The following is a 10,560-nucleotide window of genomic DNA, read 5'->3' on the forward strand; positions in this document are numbered from 1 at the left end:
GTGAAATCTCAGCATGAGCAAACCCCGTTCTCCTAGATGGATGGTGCAGTGGGTCTGAGCTGTCAGTGGCAGCACATCAAACCTTGCCATGGATGGTGAGCTGGGCTGGCTGCTCCTGGCGCCTGGAGGATAAGAGTAACTCTTTTCATACCCCTGAGGGCTCAGGAGAAGCTGGACATCTGCAGAGCCAGGTTGACATGATAGCCACCTACTCTGAGACAGTGGTCGTGCCTGGGTGGATGCCATGTTTCAGCTGGGACAGCTCTGCCTGCTCAGAAAATTCTCTTCTGTGTGGCTGCAGCGGAGCTGGGGCAGCTGCCTCAAACCACTGCGGCAAGAACCTGCCCAAGCCAGCTCTGAATGAGGTCCCTGGGGCCCTGGAAGCAGTCCAGCTCCTCTCCTTTATCCTCCAGGGTGGATGTGGCTGCGCTGTCACCTCTCGTGAGGAGCGCGATGCGCAGCTCCACGTTGGAGGGGAGCTCAGCCTGCCTGAAAAGGCTACGCCTGAGTGAGGACACTGCTCCTGCAGGGGCCGGGACAGGAGCGTGGCTGCCCCTCAGCCTGCCCGGGACCTGGCTCACCTGGGCCCCGTGCTGAGGTGAGGTGAGGACACATGGAGCGAGGCCAGGTTTGCAGGCAGGCGCTCTGATCTCGGCATGCAGCCCTTCACCCTGCGCACAAGAACTTCGCTTCAAAGGCTTCCAGTCACATCCGCGTTTTGGGGGCTGGCTGATCAAAATGTTATCTGTGGGCAGCTGACTGGTGTTTTCCTCGAGCCTGCTTCACTTGTTCTGTAGGATTCAAATTGCGGAGGCACTGTGAAAGGCACAAAAGGGTGCCCTGGGCTGAAAACCCAGAAAACCCCAATGGCAGTGGAAAAAATTGTGCTTTTGGTTGGAAACTACTTCTGTCTTTCCCATTTGGCACCTGCTGGCTGGTTTAACCTCTTGTTGCTGATGTCTTATGCTGCTGATTGGGTCTGTAAAGTCAGCCACCCCTTGCTTCAGGTCCATCACTGCCTGCAGTGCCCGTGTTAGAATGCCTGTAAAGCTTCTGTCCTGCAGCTCAGTCCCCACAAGGGGCCTTGGGAGCCCGAAGGAAATCTGTCTCACATGTCCTCCACCATTCGCCTGCGGGAGCTTTGGTAATGAGAGATGGGTATTTTTATCCCAGGCCATGCAGTCAGTGTGCGGACACCCTCTCTGTGCTCGGGACGCCTGAAATTTAAGGCTAATCCCTGTCATCCAGCGCAAGATCTGCAGTCCAGGCCTGTGCAAGCACTGTGCTTGGTCCCAGCCCCCTGTTCGGGGCTGGGCCAGCATGGGCCCGGTGGCATCCCCAGTGGCACCGTGCCACCCCACAGGCAGCTGCTGGCTCCCACTGTGCCCCACAGCACCTGACACCCTGCAGAACAATGGGCGGCTGAGCTGCTGGCCAACCCAGAGGGACCAGGCGCTTGTGCCTGGACCTCCAGCCAAGTACCCCTTATCTCACAGGAGGTGGCAAGTTGTGGATAAGAGCTGGGAGGTGATATCCTCTGCACCAGCAGCAAAAGAGGGAGTGAAAGGAATGCAAAGAGCGCCTGACCGGAGATTTGGGGAAGGTTTTTCCTTTGGTTGGGGAGCTGGGGGGACCCTGGGGGCTTTGCACCACAGGGAGGACAAGGGTCAAGTTCCCCCTCAAATGGCAGTTTGCTGGCTGCCTGCATCAGGAAAGGGGATGTGAAGTATGTCCTGGAGCTCGCTGTCTGTGTGAGGAAATTGCAGGCTTATATAGGCAAATGGGATTGTTCAGCATGTGCCTAAGGCTGGCCTCCCAAGGCCGAAAAAGCCTCCTTCCCATAAGGATTTTTTCAGCTTGCTGCCTGAGCCGCCTCCATACATCCAGGTGGGCAATGCTGCGGGTTCACAGCTGAGACACGTGTTAGGAGATATCTGCACTTCTGGGCTGTATCTGTACGTTGTGGTACGGGGCTAATCTTGCTGGCTCCTGCTCTTCCTTTTTATGTCACTCTTTCAGATGCCCCAGACACTTCTTTGGGGGTCAAAAAGAAAGCCCAATCCCTCCCTAAGCTGAGAGTGCCCAAGCATCTCCTTAGGCATTGCGGCTGTCTGCTGCAGCCTGCTGCCCCAGGCTTCTATGTGCCTTTAGCACCAGGTACCTCTGCTGCCTATCAGTCTCTTGGCCAAGGCCGGTGCATGCAGCAGGAGGAAGGTGTGCTGCAAGTCTGATGCCAGCATGGCAAGGGTTTAGCTGGGGAGGTTACTTTGACACCTCCTTTGCCCGCTATTCTGGGAGCTGTTGGTGTGCTCTCGCTTGGAGCATGTCGTGCGGTAGGAGCCGGGCCGGGAAAGGCACCCGGCTCTGCTGAGCACCCTGGTGGAACTGCTGATGAGTGGCAATTCCTGTGGAGCACTCTCCAGGGAGCCCTGTGTACTGCCAAAATAATCTGGGATGCATGATGGGATGCTTGCTCCCACCACGTGTGGTGCCTTGCAGGTGAGAAGCTTTGGCTCTAGATGGTAATGAATCTTGGTTGAATGTGTCTGTGGTGAAGGAAGAGTGTGTCTCACACAAGCCCTTTGGTATGCAGCCCTGGGAGCATTATCCAAGCAAAAGGGAGAGAGGCCTAATCCCTTAGCTGCAAGCCTTACAGACAGCTCGAGAGACGTGGCACAAGATGAGTACGATGATCAGCTTAAGCAAATAATTTAGTTCCATCACCTCTTCAGAGATTTTAAGGCCAGAAGCATGAACTGCCTGAGCTGACCAGAGTCCTTCACCTTCATCTTGCCCATAACTCTTACCTGAGACATGGTGTACACTTTGGAAAGGCATCCAAGCTGCCACCTCACTGCCTGGCCTTCCTGTCCTTCTAACCTACAGAGAACCCACAAGCACTGTGCCACAAACATATCAATACCCAGGGAGTATGTATTTGTGTCATCGAACTCCTACCAGCACCTCTCCCTGCCCTTCCTGCCTCTGCTTGGCTCTGACTCCATGACTGCAGAAGCAAAAGCCCCAGTAGAGCTTTATGATGGGCTTATTCCTTTCCAAGAAGCCCCTCATCTGGCTGCTCGGAGGCCAGTGCAGGTACCAGCTTTTCGAAGCCTTCTGGTTTGATTGCATTGCAAGGACCTCGCGTCTGGGAGGAGCAGCCTGGAGCCTCCTGAGCAGGTCACGTTTCTCCTAAGGTTGTTGTTGCTCCTGGGGAATAAGAAGCCAACTCCTACTTATTTTGATTTATCTCACCTCCGGAAGTGCGGCGAATGGGGGGTCAACAGCACTGGATCTGATTGTTTCCAGTCTCCACAGGCACCATAAATTGTGAGTCACAGGATCATCCTGAGTTACTCGGTGACTAATCTGAGGCTGGTCTTGAGGCTTAGGGCCAATTTCTTGCTTGCAGTATTGGCTTGCCAAGGGCGCTGTGTGGTGAACGTACAGCACAGACCTCGTCGATACGCAGCACCTCGGAGAACTGGCTGGGCTGCTGGAGGAGGTGCTGATGAGTCAGGGAGTGGCACTGCCCTCTGCACCAGTACCACTGGGGTGGCTGGATGTAAGTGCAAGAAGCTGTGACATTCGTGAGTCACTTTGTGGGACTGAGTGTGGTCCACACCCCTGCTGAATTGCTGGGACCAGTCACGAACTCAGAGACATCCCAAGAGGAGCAATTCCTGGGTTTAGGTGGTCTTGTCAACCAGTTGCAAATGTGCTGCTGTTCTGAACATGCCTGTCTTTGCGCAGGTCATACCCCACAGCCTGAGCTGTTGCACTGCCTGAACTCTGTTGTGCTCTTCAAGCCCCTGTTTCCTCTGCCTTAATTTCACTCTGCTGCTCTAAGTTTGCAGATGTGTCAGTAGATGTGTTCCCTTCCCCTCTGACACAGACCCCTCAGATGCTTGTGCAGTCTCAGCTTGTCTCCTTTGCAGACATTTCTTGGCCAGTGTCATGGTTCTTCAGAGCCCCTGGCATTAGCTCATTGAGCTCTGCCCTTTATCATTCCTGTTCCTCATCTCCCAACACCTTTCATACGTAACAGTGATACTCCCTTTCCCTCAAAGGGTATCTACTGCTGAACACACTCAGGGGTGGATCACTCCAGAACCCTAGAAGAGGAAACAGGCAGCTGGCTCTGAACGTACCCCTTATGTCTCTCTGATGCATCTCTCCATGGTTGCTCTTTCTCAACCTCTTCTGGCAGTTCTGCTTTCCAGGGTGTCCCCTCCCTCCCACCGCAAAGCAGCTTTGCCCCAGATACATTAGCTTATCTTTTCCCAAGTTAAATCTCATTTTGTTTCCTGCTCATTTCTAATCTCCCTAAATCCCTTTGGAGGATTTCTCGGTTTGTGCTGGAATTCACAATCGCTGCTGCTGGAGGTGCCAGCTCGGGGAGCTCACGGGGGAACCTTCTCCTGGTGCAGCTGAGTCAGGAGAAGGCTATGGCTCCCAGCATTGGTGGTGGTGGTGATGCCCCGCAGTGTGGGCACAGGCGTGGCCCTGCACGTAGCTGTGTTCAATCATCCGGTGAGCTGTGTTTCTCCCTCCCCATCAGATAGGAATTGCATAGCACAGCTGCAGTGGGAGTCAGTGGGTCCTAGGCTGTAGAGCTGAGCAAAGGTGTGGGGAGTGGGATTTCTCCATCTTCCTCTTTTGGGACTCTTCACGAATGATCATGTGCTATTCACTGCTTATTCTTTTATTGCCAGTTAGGAGAAGGCTTCCCATCTTGCTGAAATTATTAGGCATCTCTGTGTACTTTCCCCGAAAGCAGGTAAGGTGCTGTCCCCTCGCCAGCCAGTCCCAGCTGCAGTCACGTCTTCCTGCTCCTCTCTGCCACTGGGGACAGAATCTCAACATGTATTTTGGTACTGGTAGCAAGCACCTCCTTCCATCTGCTCTTTGGGAAAGGGGACAGGAGCATATGGAGTACAGGGGTGGAATGGAAACAGCAAGGCCCAGCTCAGGAGGGACTTTGGTGGCTGGGGGAGGCAAGGGACAGTGCAAAAGTGGTGAGGTCAGTCAGTAAAGGGATGCTCTGTGAGGTGGGAAGATGGGGAGGAATAGGCTGTGTCAAGAGTGGGGTGGGGCAGGCCTGAGATCATTTGGCAGCACCAGGCACAGGGAACCCTCCCAGTTATGAAACCTCCTGCACTCCCATGGACACATCTCTCCTGGTGTGAATGGATTTGAGTGCTGGAAAACTCATAGATAGGGTTTGCAGGAGCGCCAGAGCTTCGCCAGCACCTGGGGAGCAGCCCTTCGGCCTCCCCGTGCCACAGAGAGCTCGCTGCGGAACAGGTAGGTGTGAGATGTCGCATGGCTGCCTCCATGGCTATTGACTCCATGGAGCCACCCCTGTGTGGGGTGATCATGCAGACAAAGAGGCTAAAGCCCAGAGGGGCCAGCACTGAGACTCTTGTGCTACTTACACCAGCACAAAAGCCATGCAGTGTGCAAGGCTACCTGCTTCTAGTCAAAACAAAAAGCTTTCAATCCTTCATACTCATGAAAAAATCAAATCCAGCTTGACCCCAGTGTACTCCAGACTCTGAGAAGGCAAACATCCCCAGGTTGCATGAGTTTTCAAGCACTGTGGGGTTCAGCTGGGCAGGTGATTTGCCAGCAATGACTTTCCTTCCCGGCCTAAATCCTGACAGTGTGTCCCCTTGGGCACCCTTCAGACTCTGCTCTCCAGGCTCTCACCATATCCCTTTACACCCAGGTTCCACCTTATTTTTAATCCACACCCCGTCTTCTGGTGTTGTCAATCTCAGATCTTTGCTAAGCTTGGGAGAGGGCTGTATATACGTCCTTGTCTTGCTGTGGGTAGTTTTTACAGTTTCTCTCCCAGTTTTAAGTCACTGGAGCCTTTTTTGCCTTTTGGGTTGTAGATTCACACAAACCCAGGCATCCAATCAGAGGTATCCACAGCAACTGCTAAATATTTTTTTCCAGAGGGGACCTTCAGGACCTGCTTGTGAGGAGGTGAAATTTTGGCTGTTCTGTGCCAGGGTACGTCACCTTGCACCTATCCAGGCGCCCTTTCAGGGGGCTGTTGAGCTGATTCACTCCAAAGTGTCTTTACTTCCCCTTCAGCCTCTTCAGACATCCATGCACCATGAATCAAACCCATTAGCTCCTCATCCTCGGTGTCCTGGGATCATTCAGCAGCAAGCAGAGCACTGGCACCCTGCGGCTTCCTCACTGGAGGCTCTGCTCCAAGCAGCCAGTTTTCACTTTTTCTTTAATCACATCACCAAGTTTTAATGCCCAGCAAGAACTTTGACCCTTATCCAGGGATTAGTTGTTATCCTTAAGAGCTTTCTGCGGAGAGCCTTATAAAAGAACTCCGTGCTTGCAGAATGCGGGCAAATCATGTCCACTGGGTTAATTTTCTTTATTAGCCAACTACCTCGTTTTTCCATCCACAGCCCTCGGATGCTGTCTCCTGGCTCTGGGAGAAGGGCTGTTCCCATCAGTTCACAGGAAGTTCACTGCTGGGATCCTCGTTACCACCAAGCCACCCTCAGCAAGAAGGGGAAATCTTCGCTTTGGTGAAATTAAGGGAAAAGCTACGTTCCCTCCTAGGGCCATTTCACATCCCACCCCAGCAAAACTGGGCAGTGATGGAAAGCTGCTAGACAGACCCTGTGAAAAGGAAGAATGTTTTAAATAGGCGGTGTAGAGGCATCTGGGGTTATCCAGAGGTAGCAAAATCCATTCAGCTTTTTAGCAAGTTGTTCTCGTGAAAAGACGTGTGCATCTGTCTGTCCATCCTCATGTCTCTATCACAGCCTGTTTCAAGCATGATCCTGTTTACTGAGCAGGATTCCGGTAAGGCATAAAGGGAGATTTTTGTTCTGGTTGTTGACTATTTTTCATGTGTGTGCAAGGTACTCGGGTACGGGAAAACCAGGAGCACAGTGTGTTTTGCTGTAAGTAATTAGAAGCAGGATTCACAGGTATCACAGGATTCTGGCTGCTTTTAGCCTTTCCCGTGACAGAAAGCAGCTGCACACCCAGCATTAGCCAATCTGCTAATAGGCTGTGTCACAAGACACAGCATCACCATGTCTCACAAAGCAACTGCATTGTCCTCTCTAAGCTTATTGTGTGAAGTATCACGGGAACACCACCAAATCGTGTCCCGCAGACCGTTCCAGACTAAACATCCATGGCCCGGCTCCCTGACCCGAGCTGGGGTCCTTGAGGGAGGAGAGGAGGCACCTCGCTTTTGCTGTGCTGGGAGCACAAGAGGTCTGTGCACTTGCCCAGCATCTCCACGCAGACCTGCCTGTGTGCAGGGACTCCGATCCATCCAGAGCCTCCTTATTTTCTTGATAAGAACATGGAACGTGTTAGCGGCAAAACTCATGCTGTGGGTACCTCTGAACCAGGCCCTTTGCTCCCTAGTCCAGGTGGTCAGGTAGACCGTGCCCTGCACAAAACAGCTGTGGATCCTTTGAGTCTGGGGTGTTAGCTAGCACTGGATGACTGGTCTCTAACTTGGTGAGGGTGCAGGTAAAGATGGAAGGCAGAGTAATGACGGGAAAACTGCGTGGAAGCTACTACAGAGAACGGAGAGAGTTTTAGATAGCATGTTTTAGACAACATGAACCAAAGCTTCAGCCTCTACAGAAGATTTTTTGCCAAACCCTGTGCTTTGGTGTGGTGTAAAAGAAACTAGCTAAAAGTTACAGGTTTGTGTGCAGTATGTACTGCAGATCCTGTACCTTGGTGCTGTGCCAGAGCCAGGAATCCTGGCTTGTCTTCACAGCCCTGTGAAGAGTGGTGACAATCACTGCTCTGATCTGCGCCTCAGTTTCCCAGTCTGTTAGTGGTGATAACAGTACAGCAGTGATAACAGTGCAGTGGTGATAACAGGACTGAGCTACCCTGGGGGATGATCTGTGAGTGAATTCATGTCGAGGCATTAAAGCAGAATTAATTGGTAGCCTCTGTCGAGCGCTCAGAGATTCCACGATAGCAAGCAGCGAGTGGCGAGCCAAAGTTCCGTGTGCAGTGCAAAGCCCTCTGCCTGGCTCCAGAAGAAAGTCACACTTTGATTAAGACAAGTGCTCAGCAGTCACGTAATGTTTCCAGGTGTGCAGCAGTCCGTGTGGGCAGGATAGAGTAGCTTCCCAGCTGCAAATGTCTTCCCTTGAAGCAATATGTTAAGAGAGAAGCCAGGGCTAATGTTCTCTAGGAGACCCCCACATGTTGCATGTGATGACAGAGAAAAGGGAAAAAAACTCGAAGAAACAGAACAAAGTGGTTTGCTGCTTGTAGCATTTTAGTGCTGAAGTGTTTTAGCCATAAACTGGTAAGAGCTATGGAGCGTGGCTCTGGAGGAGAGAAACCTGGAGAGTGCAAATCATCACACAAAGTCTGCAGGGAGGGTAAGATCAAGGACTGGAAGGAAGCGCCTGGAGTGACGGCAGGAGCAGAGAAGGGTGCAAGGGGAGGAAGGAGCACATGTAGGTCTGAGTGAGACCCCAGAAGACCAGAACTGCTCATGGACAGGGGACGGTGCCTCCAGCGTAGCAGAGTGCAGGTGATTGGGAAGAAAGCGGATGCTCAGTGCTGGCAAGTCTGCTCTGCACCTGTTTGCACAAGCTTTGCTGTGTGCTATGCAGGTCACCCTGAGGAGCTGGGGTCCCCCAGTCCAGGGGGGCTGCGCTGGGCCTCAGGTCAGGATGTTCTGCTTGTAACCCCCTCTTCTGCACATAGCAGGTCCCCGAGACAGCCAGGCACCCACCTCGTCCCCCATCCCCATGGCTTCTGCCACCAAAGATGGAGCCTCTCTCCCCTGAGACCGAAGCAATGTGGCAATGCTCTCAGACCTTGGCTTGTAACAGCAGTAACCTCCGAGCTGCTGACTGTTGCTCAGCAATAAACACCACTTGTGCTATTAATAAACACTATCTGTCAGCCTTGGTATTTTTAATGCTGGGACACTGTGCCCTGGCATGTGGAGCCATTTGGAGACTGAAGGCCGGATTCAGAGACGAGTCTAAACCGGCGTAAGGCACCGCATTGAGCAGCCCTGCAGCTTGCGCCTGTCACAAGGTGGAAGGTCTCTGCTCTCCTTGGTGCATTAGGCAGGACCCAAGTTCCTCCCCACGAGGAATTTCCTCTTCCACCCATTGCAATCCCAAGGTACTGAGACTCGGAGACAGGCTGTACCCGCTCTCATAGCCTACCATAGACCTAACAGGATCTCTGGAGCTCTGTGAGCCAGTGAAAATACTTCACCTTTTTCCCCATGATGTGCCAGTACATTTAGCTGAATCAGCAAGGGAATGCTACCTACTTACACAGGGGCGTTGGACTCACAGTCCTGGTATGGGAGGTTTCAAGCACCTGCTCCTCTGTGCACAGAGGTCATCAAGAAGTCCTGGTGGGATCAGCGCCCCTGAGCAGGGTGCCTAGGTCCTGCCCACCACGTGTCACTCCTCTCTCTGCAGCCTGGAAGAAAAATAGGAAGGGAAAGGAAAACGAAGCGTGTGCGGGTGCCAGTCGCGTTGTACTGAAGCTCCCATCTGCTTCCACCTGGCTGTGGTGCGAGCCATCATGCCTCGAGCTGGTGTGTTCTGTGCTGGGGTTAGCCTAGGGCCGAAGGGGGCTGGTGCCGTGTGGCGAGGGCTCTGCATGGGGAGGGTCCGAAGCAGCGGGCAGGAGCCGGTTCCACCCGCAGCCTCAGCGCCGGCCCCGGCAGCGCAGCTCGGGTGGGAGCGGGTGAGGTGGGTGCCTCCTCCTGAGCCCGGGGGCAGGGAGCGGGTCCGCGGGCGCTGGGGAGCAGGGGTGGGGTGCGGGTGATGTCAGAGGGGAGCAAAGCGGCCCCGACGCTGGCGGCCGCGGGGGGCGAGGCAAGGGCAGCGCGGAGGGCTCCGGAGGGGCGGGAGGAAGGGCAGCGAGCAAACAGTGAGCTGGCCGAGCAAACAGCTGCCGGAGGGGAACAGTCAGGTCCCGTTCTGGTAAAGCTCAGCAAATACTGCGTAAAACCTGCTGCTGGCAGGGGTGCTGGCCCTAGTCATCAGGTATAGCACTATCAGAGGGCAGATACAGAGCAACCTAGGGAAGCAGGTTGTGCAAGAGAAAGCCCTGGCCAGCGTGACTCAACGCTCATTAGCAGTGACACACCTACGAGAAGCCCATTAAAACTGACAGGAAGAAGCTAAAACACCTTATTTCTTCTGTTTGCTGTAAATCATCTCATTTCCCATGTGCACATCCCGGTGTCTGCCGCGATGGCAGCAGAGAGAGAAGCGCTGTGCATCATAATCCCTGGTTCTTGGAGCTCTACAGCATTTCTGGAAGATTAGTCCATAGCCTGAAGAGCTTCCAGCATGACTGGAACCAAGTCATTATAATGGAGTGCACATGGCCAGGGAAAGAGAGGTGGGAGAACAGGGTAGCAGGGTTAATTCCTTACCCCATCACTTTAATCCCTTAGAATTCCCTCTGAGCCTGGCCCTCAGCCTTCTGCTTCTGCCCCTCTCTCCTGCCCCATGGCCCCTGCCAGCCTGGCTCCAGGCTCCCAGTAACTCT

This window comes from Lathamus discolor, chromosome 5, assembly GCF_037157495.1.
Source record: "Lathamus discolor isolate bLatDis1 chromosome 5, bLatDis1.hap1, whole genome shotgun sequence".
NCBI lineage: Eukaryota > Metazoa > Chordata > Aves > Psittaciformes > Psittacidae > Lathamus > Lathamus discolor.